At 44.0% G+C, this 27,896-nt stretch overlaps 1 long non-coding RNA gene across 1 annotated transcript; it reads right to left on the reverse strand.

Moving 5' to 3' along the window:
• Nucleotides 1–27,896, reverse strand: LOC121693293. The gene is made up of 3 exons (XR_006025461.1): nucleotides 27,749–27,896; nucleotides 20,941–21,009; nucleotides 1–124 (listed from the first exon to the last, which is right to left on the reverse strand). It is a non-coding gene; the product is annotated as an uncharacterized LOC121693293 (long non-coding RNA).

Genomic DNA, 27,896 nt, shown 5'->3' on the forward strand with positions numbered 1-27,896 from the left:
CCAGACGCCTGCCACACAAAAGGAGGGGAGGCATCCCATAATTCTCCTCCCCTCACCGAGATGATTGTGGCTTTTTCCCCCCCCTTCTTTTTTTCTGTCTCCTCCTTTTTTTTGAAGGGGGTGCCTAAAAGTGATGATTAGGGCAGAGGGAAGCAGAAGTGAATGGTTTATGAATATTTCATGTAAATGTAAGCGGCACTTACTGGACATAAGGTCTGATTGATGGGAAAGTGCCTCTAAATGCCTCGACTTTGAAGGGTTTCAGCCCCCCCACCTACCCCCCTCCTCCAAGGCCTCCTTCAAAACGCTACAGTTAATAGCAGAATAAAGATGTATTTAGCTGGAGAGCTCTTCATTAATGGCTTGCGTTAAACAAAAGTAGTGGCATAGGATTTGTGTCAGTGAAGTGGAGTTGAAAAGGGCTGACGGGTGGAGGAAAAAAGACAAGAGGGGGAAAGCATGTCTGGGGGTAAAATGCAGCTTTTAGCCGCTCCACTCTGCCATTTTCTTTTCCGCTACGTTTTTCTCTCTCTCTCCCTCTCTCTCTCTTTCCCTTTCTCTCTGTCTCTCGCTTTCTAAAAAAACTCTCATTTCGTTTTCAAGCTTCAGCAGCAAACCTACGGGAGGCCCTCCTTGGAAATGTCAAAAACTAGATGTAGCCAGCTGCGGCGATGGCCGGCTGCACAGCCTGCTCCTTGCACTTAAGTAGAAAAGCGGACGTCTGTCCACTCACAGTTAGATGGATCATACACCTGTAGCAGCGTCAGTCAAACGCTGCACCCAGTCTCAACAAAAAGGTAGACCAAGACTGATAAATGGACAGAACCTGCAGCTGTTCTAGCCATTGACATTTGTGGATTTCAGTGGATTGATATTCTAAATAGAAATACAATAGTGTTTTCACAGAGAAACTTTTTGGAAAACAAGTACATGTACACACACACACAAAACTCTCTTTTGAAAAATGAGTGATAATTTTGGATGCATTTTACATTACATTGTGTTAAATGTCAATCAATCCTTTTTGCGTTTAGCCATGCCCACTTCAACATTAAGAGATGACAAATCCATCCTTTGTCTCAGGCCTTAATGAACCCTGTGCATTTCTCTGTTAACCACAAGCCCATTTCCAGACAACCATCCATCACATCTCAGCCTTCTTTATGATATTGTGTAATGAATTGAACAAAAGTGATTTGTTGTAGTAATCCCTTTGATTAACTGAACAAAGTCCTGGTATCCTATATATTTTTCTGCCACCTGTTCTCTCTCTCTCTCTCTCTCTCTTGCACCATAAAAGAATGGTCCCCAAAAGGCATTTGGTATCCTATCAATTGTAGGGAACACTGAGGTACGTGTGGTTTTGTGCTTCTACCTTGGATTTCTATTAAAACTGAGGCGTTCAAATTATCCCCGCCGCCATTATTAATTAGCTTTAGTGCCTTTTCTCCACAATCTTTTGCCTATTATTCAGCCGGGCTGTAGAATTCTAATAACTTTGGTGTCATTTAGAAGCTTTAGAGCATTTCAGAAGCTGAGTATTTGGACTGTTTTATCAGACTGGATCCCTCTGGGGAGACCATTCAAATGAATAAGCTCTCTGTCAGATGTGTGTACTTCCAGCAATATTTGACGCTGTTTTGATTGTCAAGCCGAACATTGAATGTTTTTGTACAGTTGTGAGTCTCTGGCAAAGAGGTCTGCCATTCAAAAGCAGCCGTAAAAGTTGAAGATGATTTGTGTAAATCAGACCGAGATGTGGGAGTGCAGGAGATGGATCATTGTCAAAAGGGCTCTGATGGCTTTTTTCCCCGTGTAATGGCTACGTGTGCGAAACCTTCCTTGAATTCATTTGTTTAATCCCTTTGTTTGAACAAGGCTGAAGTGTAAAAATGAGTGCTTGGTTGAGGGAGAATGAACGATCGCAGTTTCATCTCTGCGGTGGTATTATTTTTTGCCATCAAGAAGATTTTATTGCCAATGAATTTTGAGCTCTGCCAAAGAGCTGCTCAACCATTTCTAGCGGGGATTCTCTCTTTCACACACATAGAGGGAGAGAGAGAGAGAGAGAGGAGAGAAAAGGACACGTACACACACACACTATCAGGTAACTGACTGCTCCCCTCTGTATTCACCTATGTCCCGAAGGGTTTGGGTTCAGCGAAGGGACTCTGTCCCTGGGCCTGTTTGGACGTGTCCCATATTGTCCCAACTCTCTCCCAAAGCACAGCCATAACCCCCACCCAATCCCACCAACTCTGACACGACGCAGCCTGAGACCTGAGATTTCTGTGCCGCGCACCAGAGCGCCACTGAACAAGAAGCAATTTGCTGTGCTCCAGTGGTGTATGACACACACGCGTGAGTCGGCACCTCTCTTTATTCCCCTAATGGCTTCTCTTCCCCCTGACGACCAGTTATGCGTGCTCTTGTAAATAGACACATTTTTAAAGGTAAAAAAGAGAAAGTGTGTGTGTGTGATTGGGTGGGGGGTAAAGAAAGGTATAACTCTTGGTCTGCTGGTTTGACCTTGGTATGGGGTCGGGGGGAGCATGGTCTGTGATTACTCTAATCTTTCCTGGATATGTGCAGGCTGAGATGGTGCTCTGATAATTCTGAAAGGGGGTGGAGCCTGCCCATCAAGGCATAGGGAAAATAATAGTAAGAGGAGTCCATTTGCGTGCCCAGGTCATAGAAAGGGGTTTGTCACAGTGTCATTTGGATCTTTGAGAGGATGGCCTTCTGGGTCATCGGGGTGACGTGTTCCCCTGGTACTGGGGGCTACCCATATGTCTGGTCTCCCTTCACTTTTAGGGACCACTTTTCCCAATGGCTTCCCCTTCAGATGGAAATAAATGGCCCTGCCCAGTCAGGCGGAAACGTGTCAGTGGTGAAGGCGAGAAAATGCAAATTGCCTGCATTTTCTGGTGCGTCCTCTCGGCCAAAAAGCTTGTTTGCACTCTAAAGAGGGATGCACAGGACATTGTTCATCACCCATCCCAAAAAAGGCCATGTCTTGAGGGCTACAAACAGGGGGCTTAAGTGAAGAATGAAGGATGTCTCAGGGCAGACACACACACACACACACACACACACACACACCCTTGTTTGCGCTGTGTCACCGGTGTTTAAAAGCATTGTAATTCATCTTGTGTTCTCTGACAGAGGTGGAGGTACTGCTCTAAGATGCTCGGTTGACCCTGTCTTCCACTCTGCAGTAATTGTCTTCCCTCACCCATCTTATCACATGCATGTTATGATTTACGGGCCACGAAATTCATGTCATTTATGGCAAGGGTTTAGGTAGTGCTTGATACTTCCCGTGTAAGTGTTTTGCTTTACAAACCAGCATGCTGGGCCTCACTTTTTGTGTTCCATTGTTTCAAGATAACAAAAGAAACACAATTCAGATGCATAACTTTATAGACAATTTCAGTAAAATATTAACACTATAGGATCTGTGCTGTGTGATGCATGCTTCAAGCCAGTAGCGTATCATCAAAGTATATATCTTGTCTGCTGTTCTGATAAATGACATGAGCTGCAATCAAAGCAGCTTTGAAATGTTTTGTATGTATCCTCAAACCTGACAACTGACTTTTTTTCCTTCCAGAAAGGAGATTTGATTAAAGATAGATGTGAGTATATCCTCCCCCCACCAAAGTGACTCTTCTCAGTCAGAGCCTGTGTTTTCCTTTAACAATGTACCTGAGTTTTCTTATCAGTGTTTATGTCTATGCATCCAGCTGTGAAGCTCATGTATGGAATATTCTGGAAGAAGCAAGATGGTTGAAGATTATGATCTGTAAGTATGTTCATCCGCCATTGAACTTTCTCTCTGTGTACTGTACCACAGATGAACAGGCCAGAATATATATTTGGTCAGACTGAGTTGTGTGTGTGTATCTCGTTGTGATTTGAAATTCAGAACCACGGGAGAATCACATGAGGACAAGGTGAACTCAATGAGCCAGCCATCTGAAACCTGGTTTGTTTGAGGTAAATACGGGGAGGTATTCCCACAGCTCAGAAATCCAATTCACTGACCTTTCTGCTTGGGTGTCTCAGAGACAGGCTAACAAGCAAACCCGGCCATTTCAATAGCTATCCACACACCCTGTCCCCACCCAGCAAGGATCAGGCATGTCAAGCGGTCAAAAGAGGTTGCGAAACACCGAGATGTAATGATATTGACATACAACTGCATAGTGTGACCTGGTCACTGACTTGACAATCCCTTTGGATGTTATAAAAAATAACAAATAGAAACAAACAGTGAATATTTAGGTAAAGGGTCATCTTTGGAATAGATTTAAGTTTGGGGTGGGGTGGGGGATATATATTTCATTTAATTTTTTTTTTACTGAGAGGTTTCCATGAAGTGTTGAATGGGGTTTGCCTCTGGTCGGGCCATTCCTATCCAATCTAGCCACTGATTCCATAATATGAGTTAGCAGCTCAATCCCGGACCATGCCAGTTGCTTCTCACAGGATTTAAGAGGTACAAAAAGTCCCGGAGTGCAGGAGAAAATGGAGGCCCCCTCACATCGCCCCTTGACGCAACAGTCCCCCTAATGTAAGTGGCATGGTGTGTCCGTGAGTTAATCATCTGCATGACAATCCCCTATGGCTGTCCACTCTTTTATTTCAACCTCCTGTTTCCCCCAGTCCGTGACCCATGTACAATCAAGCTTCCCATTTCTTCCATGCATGTGTCTGGGTCGCTCAGTTTTGCCTCGTTTGGACGCCCCAAAATGCGAGTTGATTGCGTGTCATTGAAGTCTCAGGATGTTATTTATACTGCGTCATGGGCTTTGTGGCTGATACACTAGGATGGACCTCTGAAATTCTGCACATTTTATCATCAGATAAAATGGTTGAGATTATCTTTTTGGCTATCCTGTCATGATTGTTGAAAGAAATGAAACGTGGGTTGAGTGGGTATTTTATTGGACCATAATTGTTTTTTGTCTGATGTGCCTTTGTTGTTTATCATTTTTTAAATGGATGCTATTTAGGCAACAAGAAAACAAACCACAGTTGACACCATAACGATCATAACCATAAAAGTAATGATCTAAGTAGCACTGGGACCTATGAATATCAGGCATACTGCCAATCCTATTCCACAGAATACTGCTGGTTCATTCTTTGCCAAAACTGTGGATGTATCCTCAACCTGACCTTATGGTAGCGTGGCATGTGGTCATGTCTCTTTTGGATTCAAACCAAGGAAGTCTGGGATAGTTTGGCCATTTTCTGATACATATTCCACATTTATTGCTGATGGATTGCTATTTTTAAGCAGTTAAAAAAAAAATCTTAAAAAAATATATTGGAAAATAAAACAACTGCAGTTTTCATCATCTTTACCGTGAGAGGGAAGGCACACATTGTGCGTTTGCCAAACCAGACATCATTTCCTCAATCTGGGTTCAGCAGAGGAGCAAGGGCCTCAAGAGTCATACAGTTAGTGAGGAAAGAAGAGAGAGGACACAGCATACAATTTTAGCAGTCATACAATTTTACTGTTTTGTTTACTTTTACATTATGATTTTTGTATTTTGAATGTAAGATAAGATTCCAAAAAGCTGCTTGAGCCAAATTATTATTTTGGACTAGGTTCTGTAGGGGATCTCTCGGCATTAGGAGAAGTAATATTTGAAAATGACCTCAGTTTACACAGGGCACAGGTTTGGGGTGCGGGTGGGGTGGGGGTGCACCGAGGGGGAAGTTTGGAGAGGATGAATGAATTGTGAAACCCACAAACTCCTATTCCTTTGATGATATTTTGAATACAACTCCCTCTTTAATCAGCCGTGGCATTGTGTTCCTGTGTTGAAAACTGTGCTGCCATTTTTTTCCTGTTCCTCCCCTCTTCCGGGTGTTGTCGTTACCTCTCAGCAAAATTCCACGGATTACGGTGCGCTCGTACGCCGCCTCTGAAACCCTATAGCGCTGTAATCCAAGAACAGCCACAGCCCCACATTTATCAGCCCCTAATAGATAAATAGAAACTCTAGTCCCAGCCATGGGAGCGAATAGCATGGTTTACAAGGCTTAATTCTGAGCTGTCTACTAACCCACCCACCACACATACACACACACACACACACAGACTATTTGTTTGCGTTTTGTTTGTTTGAAACTCTGCCATTGTTGCCATTTCAGGAAAACATAAATTCATTTGAATGCTTTAGGGATTAAAGAAATGGTGCCAGTTTACGAACATCAAACACAAGGAGCATTGAAAATGATAAAGTTTTATACATAGTATGTGTGCGTGTGAGTGTGTGTGTGTGTGTGTATGTGTGTTTTAATCAGTGCTCATTGCCAGAGGAGGTGAGTTTTCTAAAGGTTTTCAGTTCTTCGGTGTTGAACAACTCAGCCAACACCTCACGATTTCATTGTCAAACACGGGCCCCAGAAAACAGAAATCCCCCTCCTATCAAGGAGGGATACAAACAAGGCCGTGTTTTGTTTAATGCCCGTTTGTGCTGCTTTAAAACAATGAAGCTGTCCAGCCGTGTTCCTGTCTGCTGCTGATAGTGGTAGGAAACAAGGAGCTGGACAATACTTCTGAGCAAATGGAGGCCCCGCTTCTGTTCTATCACATCAATCCCTTATCTCCTCTCATTCCTCTGTCGTTCCACAACACCAATTAGCATTCGCTTCCGCTCCCCGTTGCAGGAAGGCTGCCGTGTCGCGCTGACCAAAGCAGGGCCAAGAGCTCCCTCGAGGAGCCACAGACGCAGAGAGAATGTGCCGAAGCAAGATGGCTGAAGAGGAAGTGTCTGGTCTACTGTGTGGTGTGTGTGTGTGTGTGTGTCAATGTGGGTGATTGAGTGTATGAGCATGCGTGCATTAACCATAAAGATGGATGTGTCACCGAGCCAGTGATAGGATCAACAACTGGGCAGCTTAAACAATGGTTACGCTGCATTTGTCTCTGGTAATAGAATACATCAGACGAAATGTTCAGTGTTAAATATACATTTCCACTGCGTTTTTATTCTATGTCTTGAATACAAATACAGAAAATATCCATTAACAGCCAGAGATGTCATTTCATTTTATCTGTGGCGGCCCAATATTGAGTTGGTCTGTGTGATTGTTTGTGTTGCAAAGATGGCCCTTAATATACATAAATATAAACCAAGAACATAAGTATGTAAATAGAAATTTTATGACCCGTGGTCCCAGCATGCTTTTTCCCTCTCCATGCCTCCCTACTTTTCAGTACAATTATCCAGCCGTTGCTTATTGCCACATGCTGATTGCTTTCCTGCTGCTTGTCCAGCTCCAAATGAGGGCTAGCACTCGAGCTGGGAAACTAATAAACTTCAGCTGTGTGGGTGTGTGGCTGTGTGTGTGTGTGTGTGTGTGTGTGTGTGTGTGTGTGTGTAGTGCAGTGTGCACCATTGCTCATCTAAAAAACTGCCAAGTGAGAACACTGTGACATTCTGACAGTCGAGGCGCGAGCATCCCGCTGCCGGGCCCAGGGGCTTTCTAATTGGCCCACTTCCAAAATGTAATTTTTTTTAATTGCTTCGAGACACTTATCTCTCCTTCTTTAAAAAAAGAAGAAGAAATTGGTAAAAAAAGAAAGAAAGAAAGAAAGGGAAAAATCAATGCAGATGTAATAATATCTGTAATTGTCTGCCACATTTCTGAGGCTGGCACAAAAGCCTCGGATCAATGGAGGAGAGCGGCTAAGCTGTTAGGGTTAATTTTTCCCCTTTTTTCCACGGCGGCCATAATGACAGGGAGGTTGGGACACTGCTACGCCTGCCTCGGAGACGCAACTTCTACATCCTACATTGTCTCTCCCTGTCTCTTAATTGGCCCAAATGCAGTTAGTTCTGTACTGAAGGTTGCTGAGGCTGTGATTAACGATGCCGCCAGTCACGGCATGGATAAAAGCCGGTTGGATGAGACAGAGGAAGAGAGAGAGAGAGAGAGAGAGAGAGAGAGATACCCATTTGCCTTTTTCGCTTTCTTAGCTTTTTTTCCACCTATGTATCCCATTTCTTTGCAGACATGAAGAAGTTCCCATAGGTAAGCCACTGAAGTGCTGGGGTCGATTGTTTTGGCCTGCAGTTGTAATATCCCTAATGAAAGGCTGGCCGCTACTGCCGACCGGAGAACCTGACATCCACAGCGGCTGAAATAAGGACATTACACCTTGTCCATCAGGCTGGCAAAAAAATGCCGCTGCTTATTCCGGTGGTGTTTGAGAAAAGGAATGACTGCCACAGGCACCACTGCTGCTGCCGCCACCAACACCTCGCTTTCCGTGCCATCTCAGGAGACATGTGTCAAGAGTCCGGGGTAAAAAGTTCACAGGTATTAGCCTCCTAGGGGTCAGGCTGGCCTTTGACTAATTACCTCATTAGGTTTTCGCTCCAGTACGTCCTGAGCCTCACCACACCGTGGCCTGTTGCTCGCGCGAGAAGCTAAGGAGGCAAAGCCAGAGTGACCTCGAAGCACAGCCCTGGACATGTTACACTGAGGTCAGCCCTCCTGGGAATAAACAGCGTTTGTTTTTCTCTCTCTCTCTTTTCTTTCTGTCGTTCCTCTTCTGGCTTGTCTTTTCTCCTCATTAATGGGGGCCAGTGAATGAGACTGTTTGCCCGAGTTGTGTTTAAAGCCATATTGTGTGGCGCGAGTGACAGCTGTGTCATGTGCACAGTCTTGGGGGGTTGGAACGCTGAAATGAAAACCTCTTTGTGATGCACAGCATTATTTATTCATGACTGTGTATGTAAATATGAAATTACGGCTCCTTTTATTGTTGGCGTTCGCTTGCCTTTATTTGTCTACAGCGATATGATGAGGTTCCTTTCCCCACCACCCTCCATCCCCCGAGTTCTACCTCCACCACTTCAACCTCCACCCAAGCCAAACGGTTCTGCCAGTCAAGCAATTGCAGATATGTGTATCACTTTTTTTTCCCCATTCTGTGTCTTATTATGTATTTGATGGATATACACTCATTACTGCATCAGATCATTAAGAGTGGGGTTTCCCATTAATGTTGTTTACAGGTTTCTGTGTGAGACTGTGATTTCACCATTACCAGTCTCTGTGATAGATCTCATTCCTTCTCGCCTTTTTAGAAATTAATTAATGTTTATATTTGGGTGTGTTAATAACCGCCTGGTATTTCAGAGGCATTGTTGCTCCTCAGTGAAAAATTCACCAATTACCATAAAACGTATGAAGGATAATTATGGAACAATGTAATGTCAATAGTTCTCTGATTAATCCCTCCGAAGCCAGCCAAATGGTGTGCACCGTAACTTACTAATTGATAAGCAATTTCATTTATTCTTAATTACCGAAAGGCCCATTTTCCCGCAGTCACGACAAGCCTTCCAAACCTACTTAACCAGCCAGGGGTAATGCATTTATAAAGCCATCCTTTCTTTCTCTCTCTCTCTCTTTCCTTCTCTCTCTCCCTCATTCGACTTTTGGATGGAATTCAAGTCTAATTACTCACAAGTAGGCATGTGTGCTTACAGTAGCACAAGTGCGGCTTGCCAAGCAACATTCATCTGCAAAAGCAATCTTCAGCTGCTGTTTTGGGGGTTCTTTTTGAAAGGAAGGAGGAAAGAATCTCCCATATATTTATGTGGGTGAACACTCTAGGAGTGTGTATGTGTGTGTTTGTGTGTGTGTCTCTCCCCTGAATTTGTGTGTGTGTGTGCGTGTGTGTGTATGTGTATGTGTGTGTGTGTGTGTGTGTGTGTGTGTGTGTGTGTGTGTGTGTCTGTGACCGTATATCCTCATGGATGATCAAGGAGTGGAGGGTCCAGTGATTAATTTCCCAGGTGGGGGCGACATTGCAGGTGTTGTGTGTTGCCTTCCATATAGTGGCCAAGAGCCAATGACAAAAATCCACTTCCCTAACAACCCAAAACCCTCACCCCACCCCACACCACCCCCACCACAACACCACCACCACAACACCAGTGCCCCCACCTCAGCCGCTTCCTTTCTTTCACCCCGTCCTTTTCTACACCTCTCCACTTGTTGGGCTCCTGCACTTTTGCCAGAAAGAGGCCTCTGCTGCTCTCATATGGGGGGAGAGGCGGCGTGGAACTCTCTCCCAGGGCTTCCTCACTGTCACCCAAAAGCACCCTGGCCACTATTCCTCTCTGAGATTATCCCAGACCTGAATTCTTCATTTGGTCACACCGCCTGCTCCTGAATGGTCACCTTTGAGAAGATTAACCCTTTCATTAAAAATGCCTGACCAGGGTCAAACTACTGCCTGGCTCCGAGAGTCCAAGCCGGGCTTTGATCTATCAGCTATGGAGAAATTATTAGCAAACTCTAAGCCTTGCCATGTGATTTGTTTTTGTAAATTTGTAGAAATTATTTCTAATCCTATTATGCGGCCCAGGGGCAAACCTGCATTAAATATTTGAGGCTTTTGTTGTGTGGGGGAGGGAGAATGGGTCCGGGGCTGAATGTGGGTCCATTCGGAGCTCTGGGAATGGAGACACCCTGGCAAAACGGCTCTAATCTCTTGACCAGACCCCTACACCTTTGATGAATACTCCTCCCTGGGACCGCTGTTGCCAGTCACTTTGGGAGGGTGGGGAGTTGGTGCTGGGGGTGGAGGGAGTGCAGGATACTCAGACTTTGTCTTTGGCCCCTAAAAACGTGAATATCACAACGCCAGCTTGTGAGACAATGAATAATTGTGACATTAACGGCGGATGTCTCGGCATACGTTATTAGGTCCTGCGTACGGGGCCTGCACAACCGGGAGCAGAGAAGGAGGAGGGGAGAAAAAAATGGCAATTTCTACACCTTCCATCTCCCTTTCAGGGGCCGACACTTTGCAGAACAAAAGTCAGTGTCTCAGCCCAAATCTCGTCTGACAACGCGTAGCAACCCGTGCTATTTTCAGCTCTTTGTGGTGCCAATCTCCTATCTCTCCCGTGACATTTTTTCAAAGAAAGAGTAGATTTCCTAGAGACTCTGCCCTTTGCAACTTCCACAGTGTATTCTTGTGCACAGAATCGGGTCCCTCCTACCCATTCTAATGCCACGGCTCCCTGCTCCCTCTCAACTACTGACCTCATAAAGGAAAATTAAGACAGCGTATCATGCTCAGATAAAGTGAAAAAGGAAAGGGGAGAGAGAGAGAGAAAAAAGTTTATACAGATACTTAATTCCCAGTTGTTTTCACCCGCTGGTGGATAAAAGACTGAACCTGGGAAAGTTCAGGATAGGCAAAGTAAAGCTCGCTATATTCAGCTTTCTGTTGTTTTAAATGCAAAAGTGTGGACTAAATATTATGGTGGTGTCTCCTGGCTGGCAAAGGTTTAGGAACATAAAATCAGATATAAAAGAATTATAGGTTGATTTCCCCTTTCACCCAAATATAATTTTCCAGTTTAAATTTATTTTCATTTGAAAGCACCTCCTGTGCAATTTATACCATGCGCTGAGGTTTAGGTCTTTGGCATATTTATTTCTAATTTTCTTGCTAGGCCTATACTTCAACTAGTCTAAGCTAAGTCAGAAATTGCTGCATGTGTATAACTTTTCTCTTATGAGGATGGATGTGCTCTTAGAGTTGGCATAAGCCCAACATGGCACTAATTTGCCGCCGAGGCTTCGGATGTCTTCCCATGTTATTATACCAGCCGGGAGACGAGGCAAAAGTCCTTCTAAATAACACACCTCTAATTGGCCGTGTTTTGCAGTTAATTTCCATAAAGAGTCTTGGGAGACTCACCTCGCTCTCGGAGGATGGGGTGTTGCGTCTCGCCTCCCCGTTAATCAGTGAACACTCTCTCAGCCAACGTTGCAAAAGGGCAGGAGGGGATTCGGCTAAATAGGAAGGACACTATATCTTCACTGGAGCAAGGTAATTGTGGGAGAGCAAATTGTTAAAAAAAATGTGTTCAATATTTTAGTGTAGATGGCTATTTCCAATGGGTAACAATGATAGAATGATAGAATGATAGAATCAAACCTGCCCACAGGTTGAAGAAATTATTTTGAACATTTGTCATTTGCTGACTTATGATTTGATTGACCTTCTAGTTGTTGAAAAATTCTACTTTATCCCATAATTTTGAATAATTTTTGAGAGAGTTGATTATAATATTTCATTGTCAAAACAACAAATGAACAAGACTTTTTCTCACATAGACCTCGAAACAGCACCTTTTCCCCTTTCCAGTTCAATGCCATGTGGCAGTGCTTCACTGAAATTCCTGAGCCCCTTCCCCATTGTGAGTCAGGATTCCAGAGAGGCTCCTGAGCCTCCTCAGTTCTGCCTCTACCCTCCCTGCCGCGGTGGTGGCTGTGTGGCTGTGGCCTGGATGGGAGCGCGGTGCTCTGCGTGACCCAGAGAGAGAGGAACTAACTCTTTTGTGGCGGCCGCTCTACTGTAGCCTGCTCTGTGGCCATGCTGGTAATGCACCGTGCGCTGATCCCCGCTGCTGTGATTTTCCGGCTGCCATTTAACATCGGGAACCGGAGGGCTGGAGGAGAGTGAATAGAGGTGGTCTAAACAGAGCTCCCCTCCCCTCTTCCCCTTCCCCCGCACACACACACACACACTCTGCCAGGGCCCTGGGTCCCCAAAGCTTTACAGGATTACGGAGAGGTCCACCCGAGCCAAACAAGTCCACATCCCCCCTCGGCATTTAGCAAACTTGAGTGTGTACGTGACTGTGTGTGTGTGTGTGTGTGTGTGTGTGTGTGTGTGTGTGTGTAAGTAATGTTGGGTGGGGGTGGGGGTGGGGGGGAGGGGGTTAGGTGTGTTCATCCTCTCCCTGTACTCACCCACAGATAATTTCAGTACTATAAATTCCAGCGTGACCCCCATTATAATAAAATAATCAAATGTTCCTTTTCTTGATCACATTACATAAAACATTTCATATTAAATTCATTCAATGGGAAAGGTGTGTATTTAGGGAGCAATATATACTGTATATGCAGCACCAGTGAGTACAAAAGAGAGCAACTGCAAGTACAATAGAAGAAACAGAAAAAAAAGTCACGAAGAAATATGCTCAAAGCCAAGGTTAAAGCCTCGGTTCTCTCTCCTGATCACCGCGGCCATTATCGGCCGTTAAGACACCACGGACAAGCTGAATGGCCGAGTAAAAACTTCATCACCGCAGCCCACAAAACGAGCAGGCGCAGAGAAAGCCACTCGATGAGGATTATTTGTACAGCAAAGCGGGCCTATTGGGTCTGTTGAATACACAAGCCCCCTCTGGTACACTTAAGTGCTTTGCAGAGAGTCTGTGGAGATGGAGCTGTCAAGTCGAGCTTTATGGGGACAATTTAACATAATGGTCAAATAAATACCGGAGTTTAAAAAAAAAAAACACCTGTGCACACTAGTGGGAGCGGGAAGCCCATTATCATATTTTTGAGTGACATTTTCACAGTGTTCTACAGATTTTCCCCTGCTTCCCCTGCACTGGTGTACAAGGTGTTTTGTCTGGCAGATCGAATGATGTGATTCCATTGATTTCATGTAGCCCAGCATGTTTTTCTCAGCAAGGAGCAAAAGTTTACTATACCCGCAGCTCAATTCAGTGAGCTGAGAATATCAAAAATCAATATTTTATTTCAATATAAGGAAGAGAGAAGGGAGGGTACGTGAAGTGTGCAGGCTCAACAGTTTAAGCCAAGAGTTTAGACAAACGTGCAAGGCTTTTTTGTTTGCGATTGGGATACTTTTTTCTTTATACAAAACCTGACTTGCTCTACCTTTTGTACACTTGTGTGTGTGTGTGTGTGTGTGTGTGTGTGTGTGTGTGTGTTGTGTGTGTGTGCGTGTGTGTGTATGTGTGTGTGTGTGAATGAGTTTCCCTTCTCACTAAATCAAGTCCAGCAAGACAGGCAATTCAGCACAAACTTCAAAAGAGGGCTCGAGAAAGAAAAGCTTCACTTGGCCCAAGGTGCATGTGGGTAAACAGTGGCGGTTCAGGTGACCGCATACCAGCTTTGCTTTCCCCTCCAAAAAAAGAAACCCCCCCAGTCTCATTCAGGTCAAGAAGGAGGAATGTGTTTGCTAAATGAGTGTTGTAGGCTATTTGTTCGGCCCTGGGGCACACTGACAGAGCCGGCCGCTCGGGGTCAGGGAGGTGTCCCTGTGTCAGCGCTCTGTCACACTCCCCTGGCCCCTCTCCGGTGAGGAGGACCCGTGCAGGTGCCACAAAGAGCCTGCCATCTTACTAACAGGCACATACAAGGAGGTACACAACGCTTAACAAAGTCGTGTTAAACAATTTAAGTCTAGCCAGACGTGTGCACTTAAACATGAGTGTCTGAGTACATCTTTTTTGAACATTTTCTGTCTTATCATATCCATCATGTTGACCTGGTATGAGTAGTCAATAACATACTGTAGACCTCAACTTCAAATTCTTCAAATCCTTAAGTCTGAAGGATGACTGAGTGCTACCAGATATTAGCAGGGCACATGTCAATTCACCTACAGCAAGTTATTCCTCCTGCTATTACAAGTTATTGCAAGTTATTACCTGAAATACACTCATCATTATCATGCGTGATAATCAAATGTTTAAAAACGACTACATAAACTACCGCAGTAGTGACCGGGTCACACATTTGTTATTTCACCTTCTTCCTCTCTCTCTCTGTCTCCACTGCCCCCTACTCTGCCCAGTCCTATGATCTGCTGGTATATTTCCTTTGAGAGGAGACCCTGTGTCCACACCCCCTGCTAGATGACTGTTAGCTCACCGGTCCAGCCTAACCCAGCCCTTCTGCTGAATGCCTCCTGACAGGTTGTTGTCCACAGAAAACAAAACCCCACTTGGCTCTGTTTGTCCCTCCTCTGTCCATCTATGTTGACACGCGGCCCTTTTGCCTGGTTTGCTTCGTCCAGAGACGCATCATTCACCTCAATGGCTCTCTCACCTCATGTCCTCTCTTCTGAGTGTACCTGACATCCACCCCTCCCCCCGCACCCCCCGGCCTTTGTCTCTCTCTTTCTCTCCTTCTTATTCTCTCTCTCTGTCATTGTCTAGCTCTTTGTCTCTTTCTTTCTCTCCTTTGGGCTTGCTGCCTGAGAGGTCAATAAGAGTCTGAAGTAAATTATGAGCTTTTTACTACCCTTGTGCTCTTGGGACAAACACTTACACGATACACAGCACGAACTGAAACTGAGAAAGCTTGTGTGGTCCTGATAATAAGCAATTTCTTTGAAGAAAATAGGCATTTTCAACAAATAGATATAAAAGCACAGTGTCCATATGCAAATACAAAATTAATTTCCAATTGGATGTATTGTTTTCTGGATGGACATCATAGTGAGATAAAATCATTACTATTATAAACTGAGAATCGCCAAAAGTACCTAATCTTATTCACAAACACACACAAGCAGTACAGAGTACAATCACATTCATCTCTGTGGTGCAAAGCAGCTAATGGCCTCCAGGGGGCAGAAAAAACACACTGATAACTTTTGCTTGCCTCTGTGTCACCACACCACAAACTGGTGAGCAGTGCAAGGCGACAGCCAGTGGGGCCTACTAGACTGTGTGGCTGTTTGACTGGTCGTCAAACAGCCCTCAGTCTTGTGTTTCGGCAGAAAAAAAAGAGTGAGAGAGAAAGAAAGAAAAAAAAAAGACATCAGAAGGTCCGCCCATACTGAACCCCCCCTCGTCTCCACCCCCCACCACCCCCACGCCCTGTTCCGAGCAGCGGGAGCGCGTGGCTAATTTACGAGCGCGGGCGATGCCAACTTGCTCTCCGAGGAGGGCAGATTTTAACACCTCCAAATGCCGTAATGCATCCCAGCTGACCTTAATTATAAAAGCATGCCGCCTGCGTTCCATAACCTCCCCGCCTCACCCCGTAGACACACACACACACACACACACACACACACGCACGCACGCGTGCGCGTGCAGAGAGATGGGGTGTGAGCAAAGCAACCTGCGGGGAGCTCTTCTGGAACACAGCTCAATGTTAATAGTTGCATCCTGAGAAGAAATCAATAAGCCTATAAAGGGTGATATCACAGTGTCTGGAAGCCCTTCTCCTCCTTCCCTTCCACTCCACCTCCTCGCTCCCTTACCTCCCCTCTACCTCTCCACATCTACCTCCCCCCATCCCTCCTTTCTTTGCCTCTCTGCCCCCAGAGGAGGGTGTATATACTGGGCGTCAAAGCCACAGCTTAGGCTGCCGTTGATGCCTGGTGGTGTCATGGAGAGGGTCAGAGGGATCCAGGAATACTTCAGGACACTCAATCACTCCTCCACCAACACTATACTGACACATGCCTCAACCCACCAGAGAGATGGAGGGATGGAAAGATAGAGAGAGAGAGAGATGAAAGAGGCCAAGAAAGAAAAAGGGTGTGTTTTTTTGGGGCCTTATAATGTTGAGCTTAGACATTAGGCATGATGTGTGGAGTATTCAGTAAAAAATACACATTTACAGGGAGACTCTTTGACACCATCACCTAGGATGACTGAGCAAGGATGAGAAGCACCACCCGACCCAACCAACCCCCCCTCTCCACCCTGCCAACTGCAAGCCCCTAAAAGCCCACGTCACCTTCACATCAACGTGTGCAAATTGACTCATAATGTTGAGTTACAGTCAGGCACACGCGAGCCGGGTGGGTGAGAGGGTGGTGGACGGGTGGGGTTGGTGGGAGCCAGGCCTGGGAGGAGGTGGTTAAGCTGTATGCATTGAGCCATCGTTGCCCTGATAAACTGCCCAGACAATAGATAACTTTTTTATGTACCTCCCCATGCAGAGCACAAATATTATGACTTCTAGTACATGAATTAACTCCCGTGCCCAGGGGGTCTTCCCTCTCAGCTGAGGTTAAGAGCTTCTTTAATTAAAGATCAATACTGTTTTGGCCGTATATTTCGCTCCGCCGCGAGACAGATGGAGTGGCTGGGGTCTGACGGGTTGGTAGGTGGAGGATGGATCCAGCACAGAGGTACTGTGAAACTCATCATGGCGGAAATGCAAAACACTAAATAATTGCTCTCGGTACTTAGATCTACTCTGTTTTGTCAGGGACATATATCTGTGTGGTGTTTATTTTTGTTTTGCTTTACTGGTGGATGTTTGATGGCCCTGTCTACATTTAGTCACTTGCTTTGGTCTGGCACTACCTTTTTTTTTATTCAAGTTGGTCATCTATAAAGCTGTAAAGGGAAGGCATTTTCACTTTTTGAGTGATAGTTTCATCATACAAACACAACACTCTGACCAGTGCAGTCATGTACCCTCACTGCTGCCCCCCATCCCCCCCTCCAAAAAAACAAAACGTACACACACACACTCACAACTCTAGCCTCCTGTCCAGTGTGAGATGACGGGCAGTCAGTGTTCCCTGGCGTCTGATCAAAAGCACGGCCACTCTGCTGAAGCGCACACCTTTGGACTGTGTGTGTTTGTAGTGCTGGAGGTGGAAGAAGCTGAAAACACACACCTTCAGACTCCGGGCTGCAAAATTCCTCTCAGATCTCGCTAATCCGAGCGGATCGTGCTTGACAGGACAGCGATCCTCACACTGCTTTGGCGAACCTCACCGCCCCTCCTCGATGTGCACCTCCCGCATTTTCGGAGCGCACCTAACAAAGGGTGCCTGATCCACTCGGCCCACTGGTAATCAGTTTCCAGACCTGGACCCTTTATCTGGAGTTTAGCATTTTAAACCTGGCTAGCGACAGCTTCCAGTGGACTCCCTCAAACACCTCACCCACCAGAGCTTTGGGAATGTAAGTCTCCCTTCTTGAATATATTATCAGAACAAGACAGATGTCAAAAGGTATGTTTATGCAGGTGTTCATTTTAAGGACACAAAAAAAGACAGAAGTCAAAAGGTTGGTTTTAGCAGGTGCTCATGTTAAGGATGTGGAGCGGATGCATCGATAAACATGTTGACATGGAAACCGGTGTGTGTGGCGTTATTGCACTATATGACTTAAAATAGAATTATCATGCTGTTCAATTCCAAGGGAATCAATTCAGATGCATACAAACACACACAAATAAACATACACATGCACACACACACACACACACACACACACAAGAGGGTGTGGTATGCATGTGATCTGTAGAATCAGATCGTAGTTCTTATCGATGCAGGCCCGGGTCTGGCTTAGCATCCCAGAGTCTCTATGGACCCATTGACCAACTTCTCCTCCTCCACCTCTCTCTCTCTCCTTCTGTCTGTCTCTACCTCTCTCCCCCCTTTTTGCCCAGCCACAGAAGAGTAAGCCAGGTTAAACAGTTAAACGCCAGCAAATCCTGCACTGCCCTGTGGGAAATTTGCCTCTAATCCTAAACTTATAGGCACACAATCAAAGCCAAAAAGCCTGAGCAACAAATCTGATCCTCCAAACCACCCCACTACCCACACACTCCCACAGCACATACACACACACACATCCCAACAGCCCTGACACACACCCCCTTTTCCTCCCCTAACAATCTGCGGGCCTCCCGGGAGAGCAGTGAGATGGGCGGTGGACAAGCCCGAGATGGATAAATACCTAAATGATGAGACAGGCTGGGGACATGGGAGCAGTGTCTGGCTATAGCCGTTCACCTCCAATTTGGCAGCGGCGCGAAGAAAGGCAATTGGGCGGCAGCTCCCCCGCAGCAGCCAGTCCTTATTATTATAAGTTGAAGCGCGGCTCGCCGGGATGATTAATGACAGTGTCAGGACGAAAACAAAGCGCGGCACAAGTTATCTCGCATCCACCTGCTCCGCCAGGGCGATTGCATTGCATGGGAATAGAAAAAGGCGAGCGAGTCGAGGAACTACACAAGCACCCTGATAAAGGGAGAGGGAAGAGTGAAGAGGCTGGGGCTAGCGTGTGTGTGTGTGTCTGTGTGTGAGTATCCACGTGTGTGTATATATGTGTGTGTGTGTGTGTGTGTGTGTGTGTGTGTGTGTGTATGAGAGTGAAAGAGGTGGCCAGTCTGAGACTATGGAAGCATTTGTAATGCACACCTGCATTCACACACTCATTCACATGCACATATGGACCTTCCTCTCTTTCTCTCACACACACACACTCAAAAATACCAGTTCACAATAAAGGATGAACCCACAACACCCACCTTTGTTTAACTATTGCAGCTGAATTAGAAATGTTGTTAATATGCAAACATTCTTCAACAAAAAGGTCACACATACATATATTTTTAAATAGCCCTACACACACACGTATTTATACATGTGTGTTTGTGAAACACGAAGCACGGGAGCAAAGGTAATTCTCATCTTAGGTGTGAAACTCCGGCAGTCCCGGTGGGTGATTGATTCGACACACATAGTGGACTTTCATAGTGTCTGTGTTTGTTACACGCAGGCCAGCCGTCCCCTGCTGTATCGGCGCTGACATTTATGATGGTGTGAGAGGGAGCCTGGTCGCAGCTCTAATGAGGCAGTGAGAGGAGCCAAGGGCCGGGGGCCCTACAGCAGACAGACAGTGCCATCCAGTGGTCACTGCTGGAACTGACCTCTAAAAGTGGTATTTGTGGAAATGGCGGGATACAGTAGTAGTGTATGTGCTCTGTTTATTTTCAGGATTAGGAAGCGGTATTAAATGCAAGTCTCCTGCTTATTTGTTTGTTTTGGTTGGACATTTCTTGCATACAAAATGTGGATGTTAAGTTTTAAGGTATGGTTTCAGGTATGCTCTTAGAATAGAATATCCTGCAATATTTTTTTTCATTATTTATTTTTATTGTTTTAAATTATTTTTTGAAATTTATTCTTGTTTGAATTATATCTCATAATTGGACTTCTGAATCTAAATGTCTAAATGTGAAATGTAAAGCAAATGTATCATGACATACAGTATGTCATAACTTCATAATCACTGCTAGTCATACTGTGTGTAATATGAAGTACACTAGTATCTAAGTATATCTCTGGTAGGTTTGTACAGGATGCATGTCATATCACTACTCTTTCTTTTTCATTATTGTTGGTTAGTGTGTGTGTGTGTCTGATTTTGTGAGTGTGTGTCTATTTATGAATAAGTTTTTTAAAATGTGTGTATGTCTACACGGATGTGACAGATGAGTGTGTGTGTGTGTGTGTGTGTGTGTGTGTGTGTGTGTGTGTGTGTGTGTGTGTGTGTGTGTGTGTGTGTGAGAGAGAGAGAGAGAGAGGGGAGGGGAAGCTCTGTCTGGACAGCGCCTGTCACATACGGCTCTCCAAATCAGGTCAATTGGTGACAGAGAGTGGCAGTGTAGCAGTGACGAGAGAGAGAGAGAGAGAGAAAGAGAGGGAGAGAGAAAGAGAGGGGGAAAGAGAGAGAGAGAGAGCATGGTTGACCTAGATAATGACATACTACAGTGTTTTATTTATGCACACACTACATATACACACACAGCCCAGGTCACATTACCACCTCCCTTCTCTGTCTCCCTCTCTGTTTGTCTGCATGTTCTTCATCCATCTATCTTCCACCATTCCGCTCTCTCTATCTGTGTGTGTGTGTGTGTGTGTGTGTGTGTGTGTGTGTGTGTGTGTGAGAGAGAGAGAGAGAGAGAGAGAGTGAGTATGTGAGTGTGTGTGTGAGAGAGAGTATGTGTGTGTGTGTATGAGAGAGAGAGAGTATGTGTGTGTGTGAGAGTGAGAGAGAGAAAGAGAGAGAGAGGGAGAGAGAGAGAGAGAGAGAGAGAGAGAGAGAGAGAGAGAGAACAACGTGGGAGAAATCTGCCATGGTGGAGAAGAGCTCTTATTATGTGGGCTGTCATCCAGCCATAATGTCCTGCTAGTAGAGGACTAACTATGTTGAACATCACTGCTCCACCATGGGCCAAAGGCTCCCCAATTACTTCAAACAGGCAAACCGACTCCTGCAGTTTTCCTTGGTTTAGATGAGTTGCTTTTTCAAACGGTTTACCGTAATGAAGGAGAAAGAACATCACCTGATTGTGGAGGTCCCTCCATGTTCTCAGCGCTCTGAAATCGGCGAGTGGTTCTTGTGCAGAAGAGACCTGCAAGGGATGAGCAGAGATAGAGCAGGTGAGTGGTGCTAGAATGGTGTTCCTAAACCCCTCAAGCAGCCTCTAAGTGGCTGTGCTTCAGAGGCGAGGGTGAAGTACTCTCAGAGATACAGCTCACCCTGGTCTGCAGTCTCACCCCCCCAGAGACCTACATATATGAATCACTACAATATGAACAAATGCACATACACGAACACTGACATTGCTTTTGAAAAATAAAGCAGTCGATAAGGACTGCGTTTCCCGAAAGCATCGCTGAGCAACCACTATGGAGAGACAACGTCCATCCATAATTATACTCTCTCTAACATTTAACTGTGGTAGTTCAACAACTGTTTCGGGAAGTACACCCTAGGTTGGTATCAGTGGTGGAATGTCAAGAACATTTACTACTCAGTCGCACAAACAGAAAATGGACTAGTAACTGTGAAAGTCACTGCACCCACTCAAACGTGTGGCCTTGCCCCAGGGTGGGAGTGCATGTGGGATTGGGGTAGTGTTTTGTGAGCGAGTGTGACTGTAGGGCATGCTACGCACAGCCCCTGATAGAAGGGTCAAGGGTCAGTCATATTGTAGCCCTCAGCGACGCATTTGAGTGCGACAGTCTCAAGTGCGACCCAGCAGATACATGTGTGTAGGAATTTGTCCACTTGTCCACTGGGCATGTAGCGTGGCTCTTGAGACAATCGGGAAGCATTCCCAAACGGCTTTTCTCTTCTCGTATTTTAAGCACGTACATCTTCCATGTCACCCATGGCGTCACACTGGGGTTATGGCTTAACGTGTCAACAAATACACGTTCTACATGTATATATAAGCCGTTGTTACATTCCAGAACTGTGGTTCACTGGATAAAATTGTGTCAAATCTGGTTTAATGTTAATTTGGTGAAAAAATGGGTATAAAATCTTCATTGATTCGAAATGTTTTTGAAGGAGCAATGCAAGAATGAATACAAATGCTCTCCATTTCTTATAACATAATATTCTATATCAGATGTTTTCAAAGTCAGATTTTCCCCTTTTTTCAATTATTTTCCAATTTTCCAACCAACTACAATCACCACTGTTCACCATGAGATATTTTTTTTCCTGTTGTGCTTGAGTGTGAGGAGACATCCAGCTCCTCAGAGCCATGTGGAAGGGGGAAGCGATGGAGTCTTAATGAGAAGCTGTGGCAGGTCTCACGGAAGCACAACTTCACTCTGCAGTACTTGGTGTTCCTCCGAAACACTGTCTTTGCGGGATTGTGCAGGCCTTTTGAAGTGCTTAGTCGAGACAACTTCCTTTGTGTGTAACAGCTCACAAAATCAAAAAAATCACCCTGAAAACACCCAAAAGAATACCTGAAAGGAAACGGCATCAAGCGTCATGTGTGTATGTGTAACACATCTCATTTTTTTTAAATCCCTTTCAATATCATGCATGTCTTTCTCCGAAACCAAGCTTTGTGTCTGGAGAGACGATTAATGAAACCGGGAGAATACAGAAAAAAAAATCACGGATATCTTCCAAACACTCAAACGAACAACCTAGGGACAAAACATAAATTTCTCATGGCGTCTCCTTGTAGTCCCATGCTCAGACAAACGCACTTTAAGCTGGGGGAGGGGGGGGGGGGGCTGCTCCTCCACACGCCAGGGTCCGGTGGGAAGCACAGATATGTGTTTATCAAAGGGCAGGAACTCTCATTCACTCTCTTTCTCTTTTTTTCCTCCGTGTGGCATACTTCTCCTTCCTCTAGGTGAGCTGGTGAGAGGAGCACAAAGAGCAAGGGGAGCAGGCTGAGCGCAGACGCGAGGAGGCCCCTGGGTAAGCCTCTGACGCGCTTTTGAAGGTGGGCTCATGGGGTCAATGGCATCTGAAATCTTCCTGTTTATCACTGTACTGTTAGTTTCTTTTAATGTTGTTTCTTTCTAGAGCAGAATTAATATGTTTCAAATCCATATTCCATGTAAGCCAATGCCATTATGAATGCATTTAGGTTATTTTTTGCTAAATCATGATAAAATACTGCTTCACTTCTTTATCACTTAAGATGCTGTCACTAGCAGCCTTGTCTGACTGACTCCCTATGGTTCGAGTTGCATTTCAATTCCAGTCTGTGTTTGTGTTGTGAGAATAAATGGTGATTTGGAACCTGTCCGTGATCTTTAGACTGTGTACCAGGGACACTCAGGGTCTGAGATGCAGAGTCTCTCTATGCAAACTCAATGGAAGTTCAGTCAGTCCTTCCTCAAATGAAAGTGTTGCTGTAAATAGGATACACATACTAACTCATGCGTTTAATTACACTTCCTTACATCCGGTTGGATGTTAAAAATAAAAACTTTTTTTCTTCTTTCTTTTACAACCAGTTGATTAACACAAAAGGCAGGAAAAACTAGTTATCCCAATAAAAATGCAAAAGTACATTCATTGGTTTAGATCATACAGACTTTTTAAAAATGATTATCTGACAGAGCTTGTCTGTGCACAATGGTCAAGGTAAGTTAACATATTAGAATTCCATCTATCAATGGAGGTTGTGGCAGTACCACCAATAACTTTATCTATTGTATGTGGATTATAATGTTCATAAAGAATAAATGTTATTTAGTGAATAAGAGTATATTAATGCATATACAGTGCATGGGCTAAATATTCAATTGAATTTTACATGTTCTTTGACATCTAAAAATATTTCCTGTGATGGCGTCTGTACAATGGCCAATGGTGCCGCCTAGTGGGTATATATGGTTATTGTTCAAATCAGCTTCTAGTGAAGGTCTAATGAACTCCAAACAGCATCAAACAACTCATTCATATAAATTATTCCAATGTCAAAATTCAGACTTACAATAAAATGACGGTGCTGTTTAGTCCTCTACTGCTGTGAGGCTTTTCCTCAAACAAAAATGTGCTTCTACTGGCCTTTCAGAAATAGCTATAAAAAATCTAGAGGTTTCTTATCTTCATTTTTCCAGATTACTTATTTGGAAAATTGGCAAATGATTGACTATTTACCTCACATACATATTAAAGCATAGCATTCTTAAAGTCAGAAAACAACTGAGGAAGGTTCATAGTGGTAACTATTCATGAACATTTTTACCTAATTTACCTGTAGTGTCTCACTTTAAGTGTGAAACACTATATCATCTGATTGACTTAGTCTTGTAGTTATATTTCACATCTAAATACATGTTCTTAATATAAGCTTACCAATTCTGCTACCAAACAAAACTACATTGTTGGTAGATTTTAAGAGGTAAAAAGGAGCATGGCTGATGATGTCACTTTAAAAAAGTGTGTCAAAAAAGATTACAAATCAACACCCCCTGAAACATCATTTTTCAGCAATAAAATCACATCCGTATCCTACTTCACACTAACACTCTTATTCTACAAACTACTACCTGACTAATCAGTATGGATGAGACCAGTGGAAGGGATTGGGAGAGGTGAGAGAGAGGTGAGAACAGGGGTCAGAGACAGGCCTACAGTTTTGGCACAGAGCACCACTGTGTGACAGCTACACCTCTGTCTCCCTCTCGAGACAGACAACTCAGACTCAACAAAGGGAACTTTGAAGGAGGACCTATGTGTGTGCGTGTGAGAGAGAGGGTGTTAGCTGGACATCAGACGGAGGATGAGTCAGACATCAAAGTCAAATATAAGTAACCGGCAAGCATTTAGCACATCCAGCTGTACTGCTGTTATAAATAGTCCTCTTATGTAAGCTGAAGAGCACTGTTGTGTTTCTGCCACTGAACAGGCTTTACCAGGTCACCAAAAACACCATTCCCACACCGATTTATTAAAATATACCCTCACATGCAAATATTTAACACTCTAACACTATTTAACACTATTTCTACAAAATAAGCTTAATCAGTAGTAGTATTATACAATCCCCCCTTTCACATGTAAGGCAGGGCTGTCTATATAACGTATTGATGAAGATCTATCGGCAAAGAACAAACTAGTAGAATGAATAGGCCTAGTTATTGGGTAAGGAGCCTACAATTAAAATAATGCAGTATACTACAGGAACAACATTTCTCCCATGTAGGCTACTGGTCAATTTTGCACATTTTTTTCACATTTTACATCTCAAAATTCCATACTTTTTCCATACTCAAATGTTCAAGCTTCTCGTTAGATTTTTCTGACCATATTCTAGACATTGTCAATGGAGTGTTCTACTAGCATTGTGAAAAGCTGTATAATAATGTTTATTATTAACTTGTTAGCACTCAGAAAACACTTGCCCATTGTTGAATACTTTTCATTGGGGAAGTGTTGTGTTGGAAGGTGCACTCACATTTGATACAGCATAGCCTACATATGTTGGGAGACTAGTGCACTGCTGGCAGAGGCCTCAGAAATCACCGTAAACAGTATTATTTGTTTGCAATAACAGTTTATCAGATAATGCAGTATCCATGTCTTGGTAACTTTTACAAAATCAAAAAAGTCTACCAGTGTTTTAGCCGAAAATAGCAGAGCAACGCAAACAAACCAGTGCACAATGGTATAATGGTATATATAGGCACGTGCATAGAACAGGGGTTCTCGGTTTGGTTTTGGTACCAGGGTCCCCTTGTGGGAGAGATTTTTTTTCTGAGGAGCCTATTCAATTATATCTTGATGATGTGGACTGACAACTTAAGCTACACAACAGTAGGAATGGTTAATTATGACCTGAGTGAAGTGATTGGCACTGTAGATGCAATAGTCTGGAAACACAAATATTTCTCCATACCCTTGTTTCTTTTTTCCATACTTATCCAGACCTGGAAAATACTAAAATCAAATTCCATACTTTTCCAGGTTTTCCATACTGCGTAGGAACCCTGATTTTGAGATTTTGGTTTACTGTGTCTTCTTTCTATGGACGCCTGTATCAGCCACTTAAAAAAAACATACATAAAGTGAAAAAAATGAAGAAGTCAAAATAATAAACTGAGCAACAACCAGCAGCATCACTTTAGTCCAGGCAAAGAAGCATTTTAAGACAGACTAATTGTAAAATATTTTTTTGCAGCTTAGATCATTTCTATGAGGTGTCCAGAACAACATACTAAAAGTCCTAAGAAATCCTAGTTGAGGAAATATGTTAAATTCTCATCAATCCGAGATGTGTGCCAATAAGGCCAGGCAACAATACACCCCAATGGGGCTATTTTTTTCCTTTACTCCTATCAAAAACGAAACTTTACATAATTTGAAACTTTGCCCATGACAAGTAGGGTTGCAAAGGGGCGGAAAATTTCCGGTAAATTTCTGGAAACAGCAGTGCATAGTCTCCAACATACATACGTATGTAGGCTATGCTGTATCTACAGAGAACTAAAAATGTGAGTGCACCTTCCAACACAGCACTTCCCCAATGAAAAGTATCCAACAATGGACAGGTGTTTTCTGAGGGCTAACAAGTTAATAATAAACATTATTATACAGCTCTTCAAATGCTAATAGAACGCTCCATTGACAATGTCTAGAATATGGTCAGAAAAATCTACCGAGAAGTTTGAATATTTGAGTATGGAAAAAGTATGGAATTTTGAGATGTAAAATGTGTAGGAACCCAGATATTAAGGGTTTGCACGGAAGTCACGTTCTGGCCGGTAACCATGGTAACCCAGCACGCGCAGCAGTGAATGAAGTACAATGGAGTACCAAGTTCAACCACAAGCGCCCCCCTTCCTCTGATAACTTCTGTCATTATTTTCCTTTCTCCCTGGTTTTTTAATAACTTTTGGAAGTCAATACCTACACCAGATGTTTTTCACAGTCTGACCTATTGGTACAACCTAAAACACGGCAATAATTAACCATTTTCCTTGACAATCTTAGGGATTTACTTCAGTGCCTAATGCTTTCTAATGAGGGGAGTATCTCCAATATGGCGACGTCCAGATCTGATGACACGCCGTGCAAACAATTAGGCAGAAACATCATTCATATATATATGACAAATACATCAGCCCAATCTCTATCCAATCATCCTACTGCAAGCAAATGTTTGTTTGTTTGCTTCAGTTGGCTAGGAGATGCTACTTAAGAGATGAAAAGTAGGCCTAGGCTAGTTTTGGCTATACAACTGTATTACTCGGAAACTGCTATTGTACAGAGGCATGTTTTCATGTATTGGGTAAGGTCTGTTGTGTTGTGTGTATTGTGATATACGGTTTGCCACGTGTTGAGTGAAGAGTTCGTAAGATATTTCACTGAATGCAAATAGCCTACGATTAGGCTATGTTAAATTCCATGCAAGTTCAATGTTCATTTACAGTATCACAGCAACTTGGCGCTAATATCATTGGAAAGCTTAGAGTCCACTTGTTCACATGACATGATATCTGTGTGACCAGTAGGCCTACTCCACCATAAATTTAGACTAGTTAAACCTGGACTTGAGATTTTTTCTATGCATAGCAGTTCAGTAGGCTACTGGGGCACCGGCCGTGTAAAAATTGTCTAGTGACGCCCCTGCAAAACTACCGGACAATTTTGAACAAAATACCGGACAATTTTGAAAATTCCGGCCTGACGCATTTTATTAGGTCTCAAAAGGAGGACATGTCTGGGGGAAAGAGGACTTCTTGTCATCCTAGACAAAAGGTATGAGAGAGGGAGCTAACGTTTTAGCTATTGGATTGTAGCTCATGCTTTAGCAAGAATCAAGTTCACCAGGCTACATTTTCCAATAATGATGTTAACAGGTCTAAAGTTCGTTTTATTACCTCTCCCAGAGATGTTTTCAGTTCTGGTTCTGTCCCTTCATCTGTGTGCAGGATCACGCAAAACCTACAGGCCCAATTTCCATTAAACTTGGTGAAAAGGTGTAGCATGGTCCATTAAGGGACGAACCCATAACATTCTGGAGCACAT

The sequence above is a fragment of the Alosa sapidissima genome, chromosome 19, assembly GCF_018492685.1.
Source record: "Alosa sapidissima isolate fAloSap1 chromosome 19, fAloSap1.pri, whole genome shotgun sequence".
Taxonomy (NCBI): domain Eukaryota; kingdom Metazoa; phylum Chordata; class Actinopteri; order Clupeiformes; family Clupeidae; genus Alosa; species Alosa sapidissima.